The sequence below is a fragment of the Sus scrofa genome, chromosome 6 (assembly GCF_054392235.1).
Source record: "Sus scrofa isolate SSC_HxYL_T2T_F1_AM1 chromosome 6, Sscrofa_HxYL_maternal_Yorkshire_Landrace_v2.0, whole genome shotgun sequence".
Lineage (NCBI taxonomy): Eukaryota > Metazoa > Chordata > Mammalia > Artiodactyla > Suidae > Sus > Sus scrofa.
In genome coordinates, this window is record NC_139388.1 from 117,956,971 (window position 1) to 117,978,190 (window position 21,220).

Sequence of the window (21,220 nt, forward strand, 5' to 3'; positions counted from 1 at the left end):
TTTACAATATTGATTTTCCCAATCCAGGAACATGGAATATCTTTCCATTTCTTTACATCTTCTTTGATTTCTTTGATTAAAGTTTTATAGTTCTCAGCATATAGATCCTTTACCTCCTTGGTCAGGTGTATTCCGAGGTATTTGATTTTGTGAGGTGCAGTTTTAAAAGGTATCGTATTTTTGCATTCCTTTTCTAATGTTTCATTGCTGGTATACAGAAATGCAACTGACTTCTGAATGTTAATCTTATATCCTGCCACTTTGCTGAATTTATTAATCAGTTCAAGGAGTTTTGGGGTTGAGTCCTTAGGGTTTTCTAGGTATAGTATCATGTCATCTGCACACAGTGACAGTTTGATCTCTTCTCTTCCTATATGGATGCCTTTTATTTCTTTTGTTTGTCTAATTGCTGTGGCTAGGACTTCCAAAACTATGTTGAAGAGCAGTCGTGAGAGTGGGCATCCCTGTCTTGTTCCAGATTTGAGTGAGAAGGCTTTCCGGTTTTCCCTATTGAGTATTATATTTGCTGTGAGTTTATCATAAATGGCTTTGATTATAGTCAGGAATGTTCCCTCTATACCCACTTTGGCGAGGGTCTTGATCATGAATGGATGTTGGACTTTGTCAAATGCTTTTTCTGCATCTATTGAGATGATCATATGATTTTTGACTTTTCTTTTGTTAATGTGGTATATGATGCTGATTGATTTGCATATGTTGAACCATCCTTGTGAACCTGGGATGAACCCAACCTGGTCATGGTGTATAATTTTTTTGACATGTTGTTGGATTCGATTGGCTAAGATTTTGTTGAGAATTTTTGCATCTATATTCATCAATGATATTGGGCGATAGTTTTCTTTTTTGGTGGTATCTCTGTCTGGTTTTGGAATGAGGGTGATGGTGGCATCATAGAATGTCTTTGGGAGTATTCCTTCTTCTTCAACCTTTTGAAAGAGTTTAAGGAGGATGGGCACCAATTCCTCTTTATATGTTTGGTAGAATCTGCCTGTGAAGCCACCTGGTCCTGGACTTTTATTTGTAGGGAGTGATTTTATGACCTCTTCAATTTCATTTCTAGTGATCGGTCTGTTCAGTTGGTCTGTTTCTACTTGATTCAGTTTTGGCAGGCTGTAAGATTCTAGAAAATTGTCCATTTCTTCCAGATTGTCAAACTTGTTGCCGTATAGTTGTTCATAGTATTCTCTTATGGTTTTTTGTATTTCTGTTGTATCCGTTGTGATTTCTCCTTTTTCATTTATAATTTTGGTGATTTGGGTTCTTTCTCTCCTCTTTTTAGTGAGTCTGGCCAGGGGTTTGTCAATTTTGTTCACCTTTTCAAAGAACCAGCTCTTGGTTTTATTAATTTTCTCTATTGTTTTTTGAGTCTCTATTTTATTGATTTCTTCTTTGATCTTTATAATTTCCTTCCTTCTGCTGATTTTAGGACTTCTTTGTTCTTCTTTTTCTAATTCATTTAGGTGGAGGGTTAAGTTGTCAATTTGGGATCTTTCTTCTTTTTTGAGAAAGGCCTGTATTGCTATAAATTTCCCTCTGAGCACTGCTTTTGCAGTGTCCCAATGATTTTGAGAGGTTGTGTCTTCATTATCATTTGTTTCCAGGTAGTTTTTAATTTCCTTCTTGATTTCCTCATTGACCCATTGGTTTTTTAGTAGCATGTTGTTTAGTCTCCATGTAGTAGGTTTTTTCTCTTTCCTTTTCCCATGGTTGGTTTCGAATTTCATGCCATTGTGGTCAGAGAAGATACTTGAAATAACTTCTGTGCTTCTGCATTTGTTGAGATTCGCTTTGTGTCCCAATATGTGGTTGATTCTTGAGAATGTTCCATGAGCATTTGAGAAGAATGTGTATTCTGATTTTTTTGGATGTAGTGTCCTGAAGATATCAATTAAGTCTAACTTTTCTATTGTTTCCTTTAGGATCTCTGTTGCTTTATTGGTTTTCTGTATAGAGGATCTGTCCATTGATGTGAGGAGGGTATGGTCTCCTACTATGATTGTATTCTCATCAATATCTCCCTTTATGTCTGTTAATATTTGTTGTATGTATCTGGGTGCTCCTATATTTGGGGCATACATGTTGATGATAGTAACATCCTCTCCTAGGATGGATCCCTTAATCATTAAGTAGTGTCCTTCTTTGTCTTTCTTTATGTCTTTTGTTTTAAAGTCTATTTTGTCTGATATGAGCGTTGTGACTCCTGCTTTTCTGTCATGTCTATTGGCGTGAAATATTTTTCCCCACCCTTTCACTTTCAATCTATATGTATCTTTTGTCCTAAGATGGGTTTCTTGTAGGCAGCATATTGAAGGTTTTTGCCTTTTTATCCACTCAGCCACTCTGTGTCTTTTGATTGGGGCATTCAGTCCATTGACATTTAAGGTGATAACTGATAGATGACTATTTATTGCCATTTGAACCTCGTGTTCCAGTTGATTCTATGGTTCTCCATTCTTCCTTTCTTTTTTTTTTTTTTTTGGTTGGATGGTCTCCTGTTATTATCTGCTTGAGTGTGTTTTTTTTTTTTTTTTCATTTTTTGCAAATGCAATATTTGCTTTTGGCTTGTGGTTGCCCTGTTTTTTAAGTATGCTAACCCCTTCCCATAATTGTGTGTTTTAGCCTGATGGTCCTGTAAGTTCAAACACTTCATTACTATATTAAAATTAAGAAGAGAAACGTACAAACAAACAAACAAAAAGGGTTATTTACTTCCTAACATCCCTTGCCCACATTTTATGGTTTTGATGACTCTTTTATTTTTTTCTTTTTAATTTTATTTTGTTTGAAGCATGTTCATGATTAAATCTGTATGCTGGCTTATTTGAGTGACTGCTCTCTGATTGCGGTTTCCTCAGTCCTAGTTCTTCCTCTTCTTCTTCTTTTTTTTTTCTTTTCTTTTTTCTTCCCTTTCCTTCCTTTCTTTTTGGTTTAGAGAAGCCCTTTCAATATTTCCTTTAACCTGGGTTTTGTGTTGCTATATTCTTTAAGTTTTTGTTTGTTTGAAAGAATTTTTATTTCCCCTTCCATTTTAAATGATATTCTTGCTGGATAAAGTATTCTAGGTTGCATATTTTTTCCTTTTAGCACTTTAAATATCTCTTGCCATTCCCTCCTGGCCTGTAGTGTTTCTGTAGAGAAATCAGCTGATATTCTTATGGGGGTTCCCTTGTAGGTAACATTCGGTTTTTCTCTTGCTGCCTTTAGGATCCTCTCTTTATCACTAACTTTTGCCATTTTTATTATGATGTGTCTTGGTGTGGGTCTGTTTGGGTTCAGTTTGTTTGGGGCCCTCTGTGCTTCTTGTATCTTGAACCCAGTATCCTTTAAATTTGGGAAGTTTCCAGGGATAATTTCTTCAAATATATTTTCCATTCCCTTATCTTTTTCTACTCCTTCTGGAATTCCTATTATGCGTAGATTGGCCCGCTTTATATTATCCCATAGGTCTCTTATATTGCTTTCCAGTTTTTTGATTCGGTTTTCTGTCTGTTGACCGGATTGAGTGATTTCCATTATTCTATCTTCCATATCACTGATTCTTTCTTCTGCATTATTCATTCTGGTTTTTACTGCCCCTAGTTCAGTTTGCATCTCTGCAAATGAATGTTCTAGTTTTTCTTGGCTCCTCCTTATATTTTCTAGTTCCTTTCTGAGGGTATCTGCATTACTGTTCATATCTTCTCTTAATTCCTTCAGGATTTTCACTGTTTCTCTTTTGAACTCCAGGTCTGTCTGACTGCAGAGGTCTGTTTCATTGTTGACTGTTTTAGGTGAGATTTCCTGTTGGTTTGACTGGGGGTGGTTTCTCAGCTTCTTCATCTTGCTTGTTGTTTTCTTTCTCCTGAGGGAGTTGTACTGTCCGTGACCGGGCAGTGTTTGCCTTGTCACTGCTGTGGAATATTTCCTGAGGGCTGGCGTTGTTGGTCAATCTTTTTTGAGGCAGTGTGGCTTTTCTGGAGTGTTGAGGGGGCTAACAGTGTTTCTTTGAAGCAAAGTAGGGCTTCCTGAGGGCAGACAGGACTGGGAGGTCCACACCATGATGGTAGCAGATTTCACTTGGTCATGCAGAGCTTGCTCTGGTGTTTTTAGGCTGTGGGGTTCTTGCAGGGGGTTGGTGGTTTGGGGCAGCTGTTCCTCAGGAGTGCAGACCCCCTGGGGGCTGGAGCATCTATCTGGGTCACTGAGAACCTAAGAGGCTCTTCCCTAGGGCAGCCCAACTCAGAAGGATGGCTTGAGAATGTAGGCAGATCTTTTCACAGTCTGGCCAAGCTTGTTGCAGCTTTTCTGGGCTGCAGGGGCTCTTCCAGGGGGCTGGTGGTGCTGAGCAGCTATTGCGCAGGAGTGGGGCACCCCCTGGGGGCTTTGGTGGGTAGTAGGGCCGCTGAAAACCCAAGAGGCTCCTCCCCAGGGCAGCCCAACTCAGAAAGACCATCCGAGATCTTTTCCCGGCTTGGCTAGGCTTGTTGCAGCTTCTCTGGGCTGCAGGGGGTCCTGCCTGGAGCTGGCAGTCTTATGCAGCTGATCCACTAGGGCACCCCCTGGGGGCTTTTGTGGGTAGCAGGGCCGTTGGAGACCCAAGAGGCTCCTCCCTGGGGCAGCCTGACTCAGAAAAATGATCTGAGATCTTTTCCTGACTCGGCCAGGCTTGTTGCAGCTTTTCTGGGCTGCAGGGGGTCCTGCCTGGAGCTGGCAGTCCTATGCAGCTGATCCACTAGAGCACCCCCTGGGGGCTTGGGCGGGTGGCAGAGCCGCTGGAAATCCAAGAGGCTCCTCCCCGGGGCAGCCCGACTTAGAAAAACCATCCGAGAATTAGGCAGATCTATTCACAGCCTGGTTAGGCTTGTTCTAGCTTTTCTGGGCTGCAGGCCTTTTCTCGGGGGCTGGTGGAGTTTGGTGCTGCTCTGCGGAAGTGTGGCCCCTCCAAAGGGCAAGCAGGCCTGTGCAGGGACAGCCCCTGCGGTGGTAGGCTTCAGGCAATTGTTGAGGCCAGCCCTCCTGGATGGCAGGTTGGGCGAGAGCGTAGGGGGTGGAGGGGGTAGGGGGAGGGGATGCACTGGGATGCACAGCTTTCAGCTAGCTAGTGGGCCTGTAAGCTTGCTGTGGTGTGGGGGTATTCTATAGGGACCCACCCCTTCTTCTCTCCCCTCCCCAGCACGGGCGCAGACCAGGCTCTTCTCCCAGGTTCCCTCTAATGCAGCTTTCCACTTCCCCGCCCCTAGAGTATTGCTCCCTTCCTCTGCGACAGCTTTGTTTTCTAGTCTCCAAGGCAGTCTCTGCCCTGTCAAATGGTTTCTAGACCTCCCAAGCAGTTTCCGCTCCGCTCCGTCCCCCCAGCCCGGGGACTAACCTCTGGAGCCGAGGTCTCAGTGCCCAGCCCCCACCCAGGCATCCCCTGTCCCTTTCTTGGGGACCAACCTCCGGAGGCAAGTCTCAGTGCCCAGCCCCCATCCAGGCGTCCCCCGGCCCCCTCTCGGGGACTAACCTCTGGAGCCGAGGTCTCGGTGCCCAGCCCCCACCCAGGTGTCTCAATATTTGGTGACTGTGCCCGTAGTTCACATGGTCCGTTCGGTTCTTGATCCGCTTTTCCATACTCCAACTTACTGCTATACTCTTCTCTGCATCTGGAGATTCCTCTGGTTCGTTTGATCTTTTCCCCATGTAGGTGACTTTCCAGGGTGCGGGATCCCTTTCTCTTCCGCAGTTCCCTTTTGGGAGCACCCGTCCTGCTCGGATTCACCTTGTCTCACTCTCCTCTTTTCTCCTGTTCTGCCCAGTAATGTCATGAACTTCTTGCCGTTATTGGAGTTTAGGTTCCTCTGCCAGCAATTGGTTGCTGTTCTGTGCGAGTGATTTATTCTGTAGATGTGTTTTTTTTGTTGTGTTTGTGGGAGAGGGCGAGCGTGTCCCCCTACTCCTCCGCCATCTTGTCCTCTCTCCTGCTCTGATCTTTATGATTTCTTTCCTTCTACTAACTTTAGGTCTTGTCTGTTCTTCTCTCTCAAGCTGCTTTAGATGTAAAGTTAGATTGTTTATTTGAGCTTTTTCTTGTTTCCTGAGGTGGGCTTGTATTGTTATGAACTTGCCTCTTAGAATTCTTTTGCTGCATCCCATAGGTTTTGGAGTGTTGTATCTTTGTTGTCATTTGCTGCTAGGTATTTTTTAATTTCCTCTTTGATTTCTTCAGTGATCCATTGGTTGTTTAGTAGCATGTTGTTGAGTCTCCACGTGTTTGTGTTTTTGCAGTTTTTTTCTTGTTGTTGATTTCCAGTCGTATAGCATTGTGGTCGGAAAAGATGCTTGATATGATTTCAATTTTTTTAAAGTTACTGAGGTTGAATTTGTAGCCCAGGATATGGTCAATCTTAGAGAATGTTCCATGTGCACTTGAGAAGAATGTGTATTCTGTTGCTTTTGGATGGCATGTCCTATAAAAATCTATTAAGTCCATCTGGTTTAATGCTTCATTCAGGGCCTGTGTTTCCTTATTGATTTTCTATCTGGTTGATCTGTCCATTGCTGTAAGTGGGGTGTTAAAGTCCCCCACTATGATTGTGTTATTGTGAATTTCTCCTTTTAAGGTTGTTAGCAGTTGCCTTATATATTGTGGTGAACCTGTGTTGGGTGCGTAGATATTTAAAAAACATCTTCTTGGATTGATCCTTTGATCATTATGTGATGTCCTTCTTTGTCTCTGAAAATATTCTTCATTTTAAAGTCTATTTTGTCTGATATGAGTATTGCTACTCCAGCTTTCTTTTGATCCCTGTTTGCATGAAATATTTTCTTCCATCCTCTCGCTTTCAATTTGTATGTGTCCCTAGAAGTGAAGTGGGTCTCTTGAAGACAGCATATATATGGGTCTTGTTGTTATATCCATTCAGCCAGTCTATGTCTTTTGGTTGGGGTGTTTAGTCCATTCACATTTAAGGTAATTATTGATATGTATGTTCTTATTGCCATTTTATTAATTACTTTGGATTTGTTTTTGCTGCTCTTTTTCCTTTCCTTATTCTCTTGTTCTTTTCTGCCTATAGAAGTTCCTTTAGTATTTGTTGTAGGACTGGTTTAGTGTTGCTGAATTCTCTCAGCTTTTGCTTATCTGAGAAGGTTTTGATTTCTCCTTCAAATCTGAAGGAGAGCCTTGCTGGGTAGAGTAATCTTGGTTGGAGGTTTTTTCCTTTCATCACGTTGAGTATATCATGCCACTCTCTTCTGGCCTGCAGAGTTTCTGTTGAAAAATCTGCCAATAGCCTTATCGGGGTTCCCTTGTATGTTATTTGTTTATTTTCCCTAGCTGCTTTCAAGATTTTTTCTTTGTCTTTAATTTTGGTCAGTTTGATTAGTATGTGTCTTGGGGTGTTCCTCCTTGGGTTTATTTTGTATGGTACTCGTTGTGCTTCCTGGATTTGAGTGAGTGATTCCTTCCCCATGTTAGGGAAGCTTTCGGCTATTATCTCTTGGAATATTTTTTCTGTCTCCTTCTCCCTCTCTTCTCCTTCTGGCACCCCTATAATACGGATGTTGGTGCGTTTCACATTGCCCCAGAGTTCTCTGAGACTCTCTTCATTTGTTTTCAATCTTTTTTCTCTTTTCTGTTCTGCATCCGTAATTTCCACTAATCTGTCCTCCACCTCGCTTATTCGTTCTTCTGCCTCCTGTATCCTGCTATTAGCTGCTTCTAGTGAATTTTTTATTTCAGTTATTGTATTTTGCATCTCTTCTTGTTTAAGTTTTATATCTTGTATCTCTTTGGTTAGTGTTTCCTGTAAGTTATCCATCTTTGCCTCCAGTTTATTTCCAATGTCTTGCATCATCTTCAGGATCAACAGTCTAAAGTCTTTTTCCTGGAGGCTGAGAATCTCCTCATGGCTTAGCTGTTTTTCTGGGGTTTTTTCTTTCTCCCTCATCTGAGTTGTAGTTTTCTGTCTTTTCATTTTTATAGCTTTTTGGTGTGGTGACCTTTTTACAGATAATAGAGCTGTAACCTCTCTTACTTCTGGTGTCTGCCCCCCTTGTAGCTGAAGTCAGTATGGGGACTTGCTGTAGGCTTCCTGATGGGAGGGGCTGATGCCTGCCCCCTGGTAGGAAGAGCCGATTCTAATCCCTCTGGTGGGTGGGGCTTAATCTGTGGATGGTATTAGAGGCAGCTGTGTGCCTGAGGGGTCTTTAGGTAGCCTGTTTACTGAGGGATGGGGCTGATGGGTTGTTGTTTGCCCTGGGGCTTCTCAGCGGCTGGCTGACGGGTGGGGCCAGATTTTCCCAAAATGGCCACCTCCAGAGAAAGGCAACTGCTGAATATTCCTGAGAACTTTGCCTTCAATGTCCTTCCCTCACAATGCGCCACATTTACCCCTGTTTTCCCAGGATGTCCTCCAAGAACTGCGGTCAGGCTTGACCCAGATTCCCTTGGAGACTTTGCTTTGCCCTGGGACCCAGTGCACGTGAAAGTATGTGTGTGCCTTTTACGAAAGGGGTCTCCATTTCCCCCAGTCCCGTGGAGCTCTTGCACACAAGCCCCACTGGCTTTCAATGCCAGATGCTCTGGGGCTCTTTCTCCCTGTGCCAGATCCCCACACGTGAGAGTTTGATGTGGGGCTCAGAACTCTCACTCCTGTACGTGAGTCTCTGTGAACCAGTTAGTTTCCAGTCTGTGGAGCTTCCCACCCAGGAGGTATGGGGTTGTTTATATCACGAAATCGCCCCTCCTACCTCTTGATGTGGCCTCCTCTTTTTCTTCTGGAGTAGGGTATCTTTTTTAAGGTTTCCGGTCCATTTTGGTGAAGTGAGCTCAGTCTTTAGTTGTGTATTTTGTTGTTTTTAGGAGAGAAGTTGAGCTCCAGTCCTTCTATTCTGCCATTGTAATCCCGTCTGCCAACAGCAACATTTTAAACATAAAAAGAATATGACTGCTCCTTTACTTCTTCCTTTCCAATCTGATGGGGAAAGTCTCTTAAAATCTATGTTAACTCAGACCTAATTATGGAAGGGAATTCTAAGAAATATAGCTTTAGCTTAGCTAACTTGACACAATATAAATCACAATCCATCCCTTGTCAATTTGGCATCCATTATTTAACTCTTTCAATTATACTTAACTTTCAAAAATTTTAAGTTAAAAAAAAATACGTCTGCCTACCTTAATGCTATTAACCCTTGTACAGCAAAACCCTTCCGATCCTCTCCATAACATAGAATTTCTCCATTTTTGAGTTATGTTCATTTTTCTTTCAGCTGAGACATATTCTCCTTTGATATCCTGGGACTTTGATACTGAGATATAAAATAAACTGCTTTTGTGCATAGAATGTTAGATGGTAGGGGAATGAGGGAAAATATAATAAATTAATATATACCAAACATCTTATATCAAATATGGAATATTAGAGTCTGTGGATGGAGCTGATAAGGTGATGGTAGCTGGTATTTATACCTATCTATTCCCACAAGCCATTCCATAGTCTCTCTTTGCTCAGAGAGCTGCTTTGTGGGTTATAGTTTTTGATTGGTGGGGTTAGCCAAATCTTTATTCCTAAAATATCTGGAGTATGAGCAGTCCTATTGTTATTGAGTTCCATTTTTCCACTCACTTTAATCATAGGATACAAAAATAGTGAAAGACTGCAAGTGTCACCAGCACTCCAGATATATACCCCCTTATCCCCATGTGTAAAATCAATCTAGTTTCCACTGAATACTCAGGCTTACTTCCTCTGGCCAAAATGAGCAACCCCTCTTTGCCCGTACTTTTACTAGCATGTGGACCCCAAAGTGGCCATGTGGGAGTCTCACATTTCAGGCTAATGCCACAATTGTTGGTCCCTTATGAAGGCATTTTTTCCTTGAGATTCAAGATTTCAAGAGTAGTAGAACTGAAAGTTACCCAATAGGAAGCCACACTCGCAATAGTAGATAAATAATAAGAAAAAACACACTTATTTTCACCCCCATTGATTTTTAGACCTTAAACATTGGCTAAGGAAGAAACAGCACAATATTTTGGTCACTGATTTAGAGATTTCCGGAGGACATGACAAGGCCCAGAATTGACCTCTCAAGTATAAAAATGTGTTATCAAGAGTTGTTGTCACCTAGCCAGTAGGTGTTGCTGAAAGGTGTAAACAGACTATAATTGAGTCTTAAAGAGGCCATAATTCTATTTTTTGAGCAGGTACAATGTTAACATGTTTCCAAAAGTCAAAACAATGTAAAAAATCATACCCAGTCCTTCCTCTCATGTCCCTTCTACCCCATCACCTTCACTCCCTCTACTGAAGTAACATATTTTATTAATTATTGATATATTTCTGTATTTCTTATTGAAAAGATATAATAATAGATATTTTTTCTCCCTACATAAAAGGTAAAACATGAATTATTTTCTTTGCACTTTGCTTTTTGCACTTAATATCACCTAGAAATCATGCCATCAATGCATAGAGAATTTCCCCTTTTTCACTTGGCACTTGGGGTATATGGAAGTTCCCTGGCTAGGGGTCAAATCAGAGCTGCAGCTGGGGCCCATGACTTAGCTACAGCAATGGCAGATCCGAGCTGCCTCTGTGACCTACACTGCAGCTTGTAGCAATGCTGTATCCTTAACCCACTGAGCAAGGCCAGGGATCAAATCTGCATCCTCATGCTTTTTCTTTATTTTTTTTAATAGCAGCATAGTATGACATTTTGTGTAGGTACCATTGTTTATTTAATCTATTTCGTATGCTTGGACATTGAAATAATTTCCAATACTTTGCAGTTATAAAAAATACTGCAATGAATAACATTTACACATGTGAATTTTAATGTTGTTGGAGGTGTGTTTTCAGGGGCAATTCCTAGAAGTGGATTTTCTCAGTTGAGGGGTAAATGCACATGTAACTTTCTTAGATATCGCCAATTTTCCTCCTATTGGGGTTGAATCATTTTGCATTTTCTGAATTCTTACTAGCAATGCATATATATATGAGTGGCTGTTTTCCCACAGCCTTGCCAAAATATGTATTGTTAAGCTTCTGAACTTTTGCTAGTTTGATAGGAGAGAAATTGTAACACTGTGTGATTTATTCTGCATTTTTCTCACTGAGTGAAGTTGAACATCTTTTTGTTTTGCCATGAATTTTTTTAATCTTGTCAAATGTGTCAATCTTTTGTTACATCTGAATTTTTAGTCATAGTTAAAAGATCTTTCTATATATGCAACATGATAGGTAGAAATTTATCTTTATTTCCTTGTAATGCTTAAATAGGTTATATATGTATATGTGTGATCTGTTTGGAATTTATTGTGAGAGATTATCTTTTTCAAAATAGTTACACAGTTGAACCAACATTATTTATTAAAAACAACCACATAAACTAAAAGCTTTACTCCATTGATTCTTGAATCCACCTTTCTCATTTATTAGACTTCTTGAGTAGTTTCATCTGTACTGGACTTCCTAATCTGTTTCATTAGTTGTTCTCTCTTACCAGTACACACTCTTAATTATAACGCCTTTATAATCTGTTTTTGTTTCTTGTAGAATTAATTCCCACCTTGTCTTGTACCTTTTCTTTTTCACTGTTTTCCTGGCTATTACTGTATGACAACGGTCCCACCTCCATTACAAAAAAGCTCCTTGGCTTATTAATTGGAATAGTTTTACATTTATAAAGTAACTAAGGGAGAGCTAAGATCTTAATAATATTGAGATGCTCCAACCAAACACAAAAGATGTCTGCCTATTTATTTTAATCTACTTTTTATCTTTCAGGAATGTTTCATAGTTTTCCTCATAAAAATTTTTCTCATTTTTGTTAAATTTATTTTAAAGTATTTATCTTTTCTATTGCTAATTCAAATACACTTTTTAATTGAACAAACAATGTTATCTACCTATCAGTGGGATATGAAGAAATTACCTATGGTCATAATTTTTTTTTTCCCCAATTAGGTCTTTTTGTAAATAGAACAATATTGGTAGCAAACTAGTTTCAGTATGGAAAAAATAAAGAAATCACTCTACAGTCTAGAAAATGTTTCCTCAAAAATTATAATGCATTAGATATCTGGTAATATAGAGCATGATTGATACCGTCTGCATCTATAATGGGACTAAGCATTTTCTAAAACTCATTGTCCTCAGATATAAAGTATATGTAATGATGTCTTTCCAGGACATCTTAATAGTCAGAGTTATTCTAAACAAAGGACTAAACTGTGGGAAGCACTTAGTAAATGTGATTCTGCATATTCAGGTGTGTATGTTTGATATGAGAGAAAACTGCTTTCTAGAAAATAGCTACTTTATTTTATTTACAAAAGGGGTTATCTTTAGAGATATCAGAAGATTGCATATCTGGTGGGGTTTTTTTTTCCTCCTGGCACTTGTTCTTTTGAAAGAGATATCGGAGCAAGGACAAAGAGGCTGACATAGAGCGAGGTAGCTCATATACTTCTCTTGGGAGAGATTCCCACATGTAAAAACTATAATCTTGAGGTGACAAGACAGCTCTAAAATTCTCCTCAGCCTCACTACATTTTAGGCAGATTCCTTTTTGACTATAGGCCCCTGATTTCCCCTTGTTTAGAGCATTTACCATAGAAAACTTGCAATTTTATATTTTTTCCTTGCTGTTTTGAGATGTAAATCTCTCAACTTCCTGCCAGTTTTAATACACAAGAATGTCTTTCTTAAGGACCAGGGAGCCATTCTTTTGAAATATAATGATCAAGAAAGATAGAACCCCTATCTACCAGGCTTTGTGGGAGAATAGAAGTCTAATTTTGATAAGTGCCAGTTAGCAAACACAGATGACCAACCCCTCACTTAAAGATCCCCTTTAATTTTTCAGCAGCTCACTTTTGTTTAGAAACTCTCCTGCCTTTTGTTTCAAGGGAGCTGCGCTTAATCTCTCTCTCCCGTTGTAGTAGTCTTGAATAAAGTCTTTCTTGGCTATTTAACTCTGTCTAGTGCAATTTTTCTTTGACTAGAGATCTTTAAAAATAATTTTACAGTGCAATTTACAATTTGACTCTATTGCTTCTTGGATAAGATATATGATCCCCTCTGAGAACAATTAGGCATTTATGAACTGCCCTTGGGGTAGCTTTAATATGGGGACAAGGAGAAAGCATCCATTTTAAATTGATAAGTAATAACTGATTTGGTGCTCATGCTCATAAACTAAACAGCCACTGAATTTTCTTTTTCTTTTTATCTCTAATAAGAGAGATGAATTTGATAGACATATTGAATTATACTGAGTAGGACTTTAGCTTTCATTCATAGCCCCATTTCTTCTGAGTTTATTATAATCTGCTTCTCAATTGTCATCCTAAATTTTAATAATTTTCTTGGACTGTATTAACACATCTTTGTGCCTAAGACATAGCTCTTTAGTTTGGGTTTTATGTAAATTTCCCTTTTGCTTTCATCTTGGAGATTCTTCTTTTGTTTGCTTAATCTGGCCAATTTGGGTATGTACTACCAGTGACTTTACTTTTTTTGTCAATGCCTACTTTTTCGCCTCTTAATATCTTTCATTTATTTGTCAGGTCTTGGAGATAATAAGAGTGTTTAAAACACAATTTCTGTCTTGAAATGTCATAAAATCTAGTGAGGAGAGCAGTAAATAAACAGACAATAATAACGCATTATAGTAGGTTTAATAGAGTTATTTTATATTGACTATAGAGAAGCATGCAATGGACCAACAATTCCAATCCAGGCTTGAAGATGATAATAAGAGAAGTAGTAGATTCATGTGGGTTTGCGGGAGGAAAGGTCTCAAATGCGTTGCTATGACTGGAGGATGAACAATGAGGATGTTGGCAGAAAGTATTAGAGATTTGGAAATGTAATTTCTAAGAAATATCATGTTAGAGAGTTTAATTTTATTTTGGACGTGAAAGAGCTGTTGAGGCATTTGGTAGTTAAAAATTACTAACATGATTCTATTTGAGATTTAGAAGAAAAAATTAGTTTTAGTATGGAGAACGGTGTGTAGGTATCCTCAGTTTGCCTCTTTAATAATCATAAAATAATTTCATTATTGAGAAAATATATAACTGTGGCTATATAACACCAACTTAACCCCAAGGAAATGAATATGTTTGACCAAATTAATATTTATATTGTTATCTTGCTGTTGTTATATTACTATATTGTTATTTTTAAGGACTATTCTCAAAAGTTACAGTGATCTTTTAGCTAGCTCTTTCTATAGATCACATCATTAAGAGATAAATACATTAATGACATGCCCAAAGTTACACAGTATTTTATAGTAACAATGGGCCATATTTGTGTTGCTAGGATGAATTCGTCCCTCAAATTGAAAGTCAGACTACTTCACTCACAAATCTTTTTCCAAGTGGGATTTTACTTTTTAATGAAAATTGAGAAATATATTTTGTTTTACGTTAAAACACAGAGAAAGTGAATGCTGGCAATAAGCTTGGTGGGACTAAGGGGGTAACATGGATATGAAAACATAGCCTCTTGCATATTTTCAACATCCTGTGAGAGAGCTTTGGCATTTTCAGGGTTTATATCATGCATTAGACTATTTCCTTTCATATATATATATATATATTTAGGCCTGCACCTGCGGCCTATGGAAGTTCCCAGGCTAGAGGTCGAATCAGAGCTGCAGCTGCCAGCCAAACACCACAGCCACAGAAACACCAGATCTGAGCCACCTCTGCGACCTGCACCGCAGCTCATGGCAATGCCTGTTCCTTAACACACTGAGCAAGGCCAATGATCAAACCCACGTCCTCATGGATACTAGTCAGGCTCCTTAGCACTGAGCCACAAGGAGAACTCCTCCTTTCTAATCTTAAGGGCTGCTACCCCAAACTGATATCTGTCTTACACTGTACAGAACTTCCTAGTTTTACACCTTTGAAGAAGTGAAGTGTTGACCCTTACAACAATCTTGTTATATAGTTGGGACAATATTTTTGTTGCTTTATAAAATTAATCTTTAACACATGCCAAAAAAAGAGATTTTATTGAACTGGGAATCTGAGTTCAAAGTTCACATGTTATTTTTCAGTCTAATGCTTTTATCTACTGTCACATTGTATTTCTTGCCTCTCCCTTAAAAAAATAGTCTCATTTGAGTGTACACAAAATTTAGATGCAGTAAAATTTCTGATTGTCTTTTCCTGCATTAAAAGTTCATCTCCCAACCTAGGAGTTTATGATTAGAAATAAGCTTATAATCCATTTATGGATCACTCTTTCCATTCTCTTCTGGGGTCTGTGAAGCTAATCCACACAGCTTACTTAGCAGTACTTTTGTCCTCTTCCTCCTATTCTCTCAATGGGAGACACTGGCAGAAGATCAGAGAACAGGAGGAGAATGAATTCTTTATATAGATTCTCCTGGAACCACCCTTTTTTTTGAGTAACCATGAATTAGCCTCAACCCTCTCTAGGCTCTAAAAACTACTCTGCTCTTTCAGCACTAGGGGGAGTTCGACTCTCTGATGTTACTAATCTAAGTGTATTACATTTCTCCTAATTCATTTTCCTAAACACAGTCCTTTATTTAAGTCTTTGCAACAGATCCATTTTAACGTGTCTGTTTAAAATTGTCATTTTATTGGAGGAACATATATAAAAACTGTTATACTAGTGTCAAGAATGTGTTAATAGAGGCAGCATGGGTGGTGCTTAAAAGGACAGCCTCTGGAACCAGCAGCCTCATTTCTAGCTTGGCTTTCCACTTCCTGCTGTGTGTGACATTGAGTGCATTTTAAAAATCCATTTGTTCTTCAGGGTTTTTTAAATCATAAGTGAAACAGATACCTATATGTGTATGTCTGTCTGTCTGTATATATACATGCAGATGCTTTAGAACATCACTAACCAAAGAAATATAATACACTGAGAACGATAAATGTGAGCCATATGTGCTTTAATGCTTTTAGTGATCACCTGAAAAAGAATAAAAGAAAGAGGTAAAATGAATTTCAAAAATATGTTTACTTAACTCATTATATTAAAAATACTAATACATGTAACCAGTATAAAAATAGCTAATGAGGTATTTTATATTTTCATGTATGATATATACCCCAAAATCTAGCTTATAGTTTACATTTACCAGACATCTCAATTTGGACAAGCCACACTGCAAAAGCTCAAGGGCCAAACATTGGTGATGGTTCCTTTATTGGGCCCTTATTGGACAGCACCGCTTTAGTGGCTCTTCTAACTTACACCTATTCTCTATTCTCTTCTGTTAACTAAAATGTGCTTATAGGATGAACCACGATTCTCTATTCTTTTCTGTTAACTAAAATGTGCTTGTAGGATGAACCACGATTCTCTATTCTTTTCTGTTAACTAAAATGTGCTTGTAGGATGCTGAGTGCCTGGCACATGCAGGCAATGTTCTTATGTATTTGTGAACATATGCTTCCACCCTTTGAATTAAATGTTTATGAAGAATTAATTGTATTTTTCCAGACATGTTTACATCAGTTCAGTTATATCTTTTCATTATAATAATAAATTATCTGTTTATAAACCAATGCAATATCAATGTGAGAAGAAATAGAGTTGTTTCAATGAAAATTAGGTTAAATATTTTGAAAAGAATTCATAAAAGAGAGGCACTAATTTTTTTCTTTTTGAAATGGATATAGTAGAAACAACTGAAAGACTGACGGAAAATTATCAAAATCTAGAGGGATTTTGTATTCAGGCAACTTTGCAAGTGTTGGTATGTTTCTACTCTATTTAAAGAAAATGAACCTGGATATCATAGAATGATCTTATGGTTGTGGTTAATGAGAAAAGTAAAATGAACTCCAACATAAGAATATATAATATGAGAAAAATCTTAATATTATATCCACAAATTGTTAAACCATGTTTTACTTTTACATATATAAGGAATTAAATATAAAAAACTTAAAGTTTTGTCTATAGTACTTTAATGATTTTTCATTCCAACCAGTATTTTCAATTAACTGGCCATGGTCCTTCTACTGCAGGTCCCACAAGGGCAGGTGTCACATTTGTTTTGTTTGCCGCTACATTCTCAGGGCTAGAATATTAGTTGGCTCAAAGTAGATGCTCAACAAATATTTGTTGACAGATTGACTGACTCATCCTTTCCATATGGCATCTCCTACCAGGCAAGCCTGTTGGTTTTTCAGTTTATAGTTTGCTGTCACATTTTTTTTAAAACAGGATATTGTTTTATTTACAACAGACATAATTTTATGGTCCTATTTTTCTAAGCGAAATGTTATTCTAGTCATCGTGCAGAAGAAAACTCATACAAAATTTAACTCAGTAAATGTAGACTTGATGTTCTATTAGAGCAATGCTTTGGTAAGGAAATGGAAAAGAGTAAATAAAATTAAGTCTATCTTATTCTGAGAAGGTCAAAGAAACTTTGTTTTCATATGTTTCTGGGGAGCTGTGAATAAATATCCAATGAGCCTCATCTGGATTCACAATCTGTTCATCAAAACACCTAAATTTATCTTCTTCCTAAGTATCTCTATTAACAGACATTGACTGTAGTTCTACACATACACCAATTTGGAAAATTCCCTAAAATTAGGCATATAAATGGTATGTCAATAGATGTAGAATTTACTCCCCCTACCCTACCCTGATGGTGAAGATTTCGTCACAGTGTAGCTAAAGAGACAGAAAATTTTTAGTTAGAACTGGAATCCTTCCTGAGGGACTTGCCAATATAATTACCTTTTTCACAGTTTGCAAAACATATCATTTTAATGCAAACTTTTAAATTATTACATATATAACAGCAAATATATCTTAAGTGTACAGCTTGATAAATTTTCATGAAGTGTACACACTGTAAATAGTATCCAGATCAAGACAACGAATATTACCTGTAGCCTGGAAACTCTTTTTGAATCATATTTCAGTCACCACCCTCCCCAATAGTATTTAATATCCAGACTCGATCACTATACATTACTATAACTGATATACAAACTACCTGTATGTGGGATTATTCAATATGTACTCTGTTTGGCTTGGCTTCTTTCACTAGATAAATGTTTTTTAGATTCATTCATGTATGTTGATGTAGTTCGCTTATCCTGCTACATTGTATAGTACCACAAATTGTAATCCATTTTTCTCTTGATGGATGTAGGGATTGTTTTGGTTTTGGCTCTCATGAATAGTACTGGTCTGAACATTCCAGCATATCCTTTTGGTGGGCACAGGAACATATATCTGCTAAGTTTAAACTCAGGAGTGAAAATTCTGGGTCATAAAGAATGCAGATATTAAGCTGTAATAGATACTAGCAATAACCTCTTCTGCACTGAGTTACTTTACAAAAAACAAAAAGCAAAGGAGATTTTTGTCTTAGAAACTTCAACTGGTTGACTACATTAGAAGATATTACAGGGGAGTTCCCATCGTGGCTCAGTGGTTAATGAATCTGACTAGGAACAATGAGGTTGTGGGTTCGGTCCTCGGCCTTGCTCAGTGGGTTAAGGATCCGGCGTTACCGTGAGCTGTGGTGTAGGTCGCAGACGCGGCTTGGATCCTGCGTTGCTGTGTCTCTGGCATAGGCCGGTGGCTACAGCTCCGATGAGACCCCTAGCCTGGGAACCTCCATGTGCTGTGGGCGTGGCCCTAGAAATGGCAAAAAAAAAAAAAAAAAAAAAGAAGATATTACATACACATCTTTGTTAATCTCTAAGTAGATTTTTTTAGAATATGTTCTCTCTTGAAAAGGAAAAAAAAAATCTGTTAGCTAATAGACAGTTAACATTCATTAGGTGGGTGTTTTGGTTAACTTTTGTAGTTTTAATTTTCCATGATTGTAGTAACATATTTACTAGTAAAGAGTCTGAGTAATATTAGGAAAATATTATACTCCTAAATGATTTATTTTCTAAATGTATCAGGACTTAGCCTGCCTCTGGAAGTAAAATTAGAAATCTACCAAATTAAAATCTACCCCTAAATGATAGTGGCTTGGGTTTATGATTTAATACATCAAATCATAAAGTTTCTCAAAAATATTTTGACAAAATTTTTTTCAGAGCTACTAATAAGAGGTACATGCCCTTGATAACATTTATACCCTATCAAAATTATAGCTGCAGCAATTGAACAACTGTCTCCAGGAATCAATGGTAACCAATGGAACAGCCCTCTAGGCCCTTTTCTCAGCTACTCCCTCAGGCAACTTGGATCTGTAAGGCACTCAGTACCTGAGGGATTATTGCAATAGCCATCTTATTCAAAAATATCTGCCCTATAGCTGAGGCCCTCAACTCTAAATACAGATGAGAACCGCTGGAAATTCAGAAAAAGTTAGAGCTATCAAAAGAATATTTTGTGCTTCATAAATGACTACTTTTTTGACCCTTACAATAAGGTCCCCTATGGGAAACCTAGTAGGTTTGCTAATTCCTTGAGTTTATGGAGGTATTATGAAGTAGTAGAAGGTGGAAGATATCTCTCAAATACATATGTTTTCAATTTTTTGATCAGCACTTAGCAATAACTGACCTCTAGCAATTTGCTTCATCTCTGTGGGCCTCTGTCTGTATGCATGAAACCTGTAGTTAAAATCTAAGCACTTATGGGAAATAAATCAAATACACATGTGAAATAATGGAAAATTTATATATGGGTCTCTTCCCAGTGTTCTTGGCATAGAACTCCTAAAACTCTTATAATTTCCTAAGTGATAAAAACACTAGGGGGTATCTCTTATCCTCATATTTGTCTTTGACTTCATCCCTGACACAAGGCTAAATTCTTAAGTGATCTCTGAGCATTTGTTCTATTGAGACAACTCTAGGTGGGCTCCTGGATGGCTTCTGGATGGGGGCTTGTCACCAGAAAGATCAAACATGATTTGAAGTGTGGAAGTTTCAGCCCCACTTTACCCTTCAGAGAGGGGAGAGAAGCTGAAAACGGAGTTAATAACTGACCATGCCTACATGAAGAAGCCTCCATAAAATCCTAGTAGTAGTGGGTTTGGAGAGCTTCCAGGTTGACAAACACATCCACAGCAGGAGGGTGACAGGGACAGAAGCTGTTCTGCAGTCAGGACACTCCCAGACCTCATCTGTGTGTGTCTTTATCTGGTTGTTCACCTGTATTCCTTGTCATAGCCTTTAATATGCTGGTAACGGTAAGTAAGTGTTTTTCTGAGCTCTGTGAGATGCTCTAGCAAATTAATCAAGTCCAAGGAGGGGGGCATAGGGACCTCCAATCTACAGTGTATTGTTACCAGGGCTGGTGACTAGCATTGGCAGTAGACGAGGGAAGTTTTGTGGACTGAGCCCTTACCGGGGGGAGATGAAGCTATCTCCAGTAGGTAACATCAGAAGCGAGTTAAACTGAAGGACACTGGGCTAGTGTCACAGAAAATTGCCTGTTGTGGGTGAAAAACCTCCACACATTTGGTGACTGGAAGTGTCAGAAATAGGGTTCCGGGTAGGTGGTGAAGGATTCTCAGAGGGAAGAAACTTATCAAAAGCAAGAACTGAGTTTTCCCTACACAGAAGGAGAAAAACTATGCTTTTCTAATTCAATATAAGCACTGTTCTTTGTGCATATTATATACTCAGAGAGTCATTTCCATTTCCTGACTCCAGTTCTCCTGTTTTGTGCTTATTTTTGGGCGTTGAAATTCTAGGAAGTAATGACAAAGTAATACTCTTAAAATTCAAATCCTACTAACTTGATTTCGCAATATCAAATAAACAAAATCTTTATTTGGGCACTTTAAAGGGTCATAAGAAAATAATTTCACCCTTGTTGAGAAATTTCATTTTGTTGCCTCCCAGCTGTCACTTAAAATTTCTATTCTATGTTTGACTCTCATTTTGACCATAGATTGAGGGTTATAGTAAAAATTCACCCCATTTGTACTTATTTTTCTCTCAGGGAAAATAAGGGTCTCTAAAAATAAGATTCACGCAAGGTGATCAGACAATAGACCAGGATTTTCTTTTCTGAAAATTATAGTGTAAGTTATATCCCATTTTATTTCTATATTTTTATAGTAATATCTCTGAACTGTGCCTGGTATGTCCCATTTTGTCTTACGTGTCTTTACTATCCATCTCTCAAGACAATATTTCCTGTAGAGTTCAGTGTAGAAATTGCTTTGATTCCCTTTTATTACCTCCTATAGGATATTTTGGTGTTTGGCTGTCCTGAAAATATATCTCTATTTCTCGAA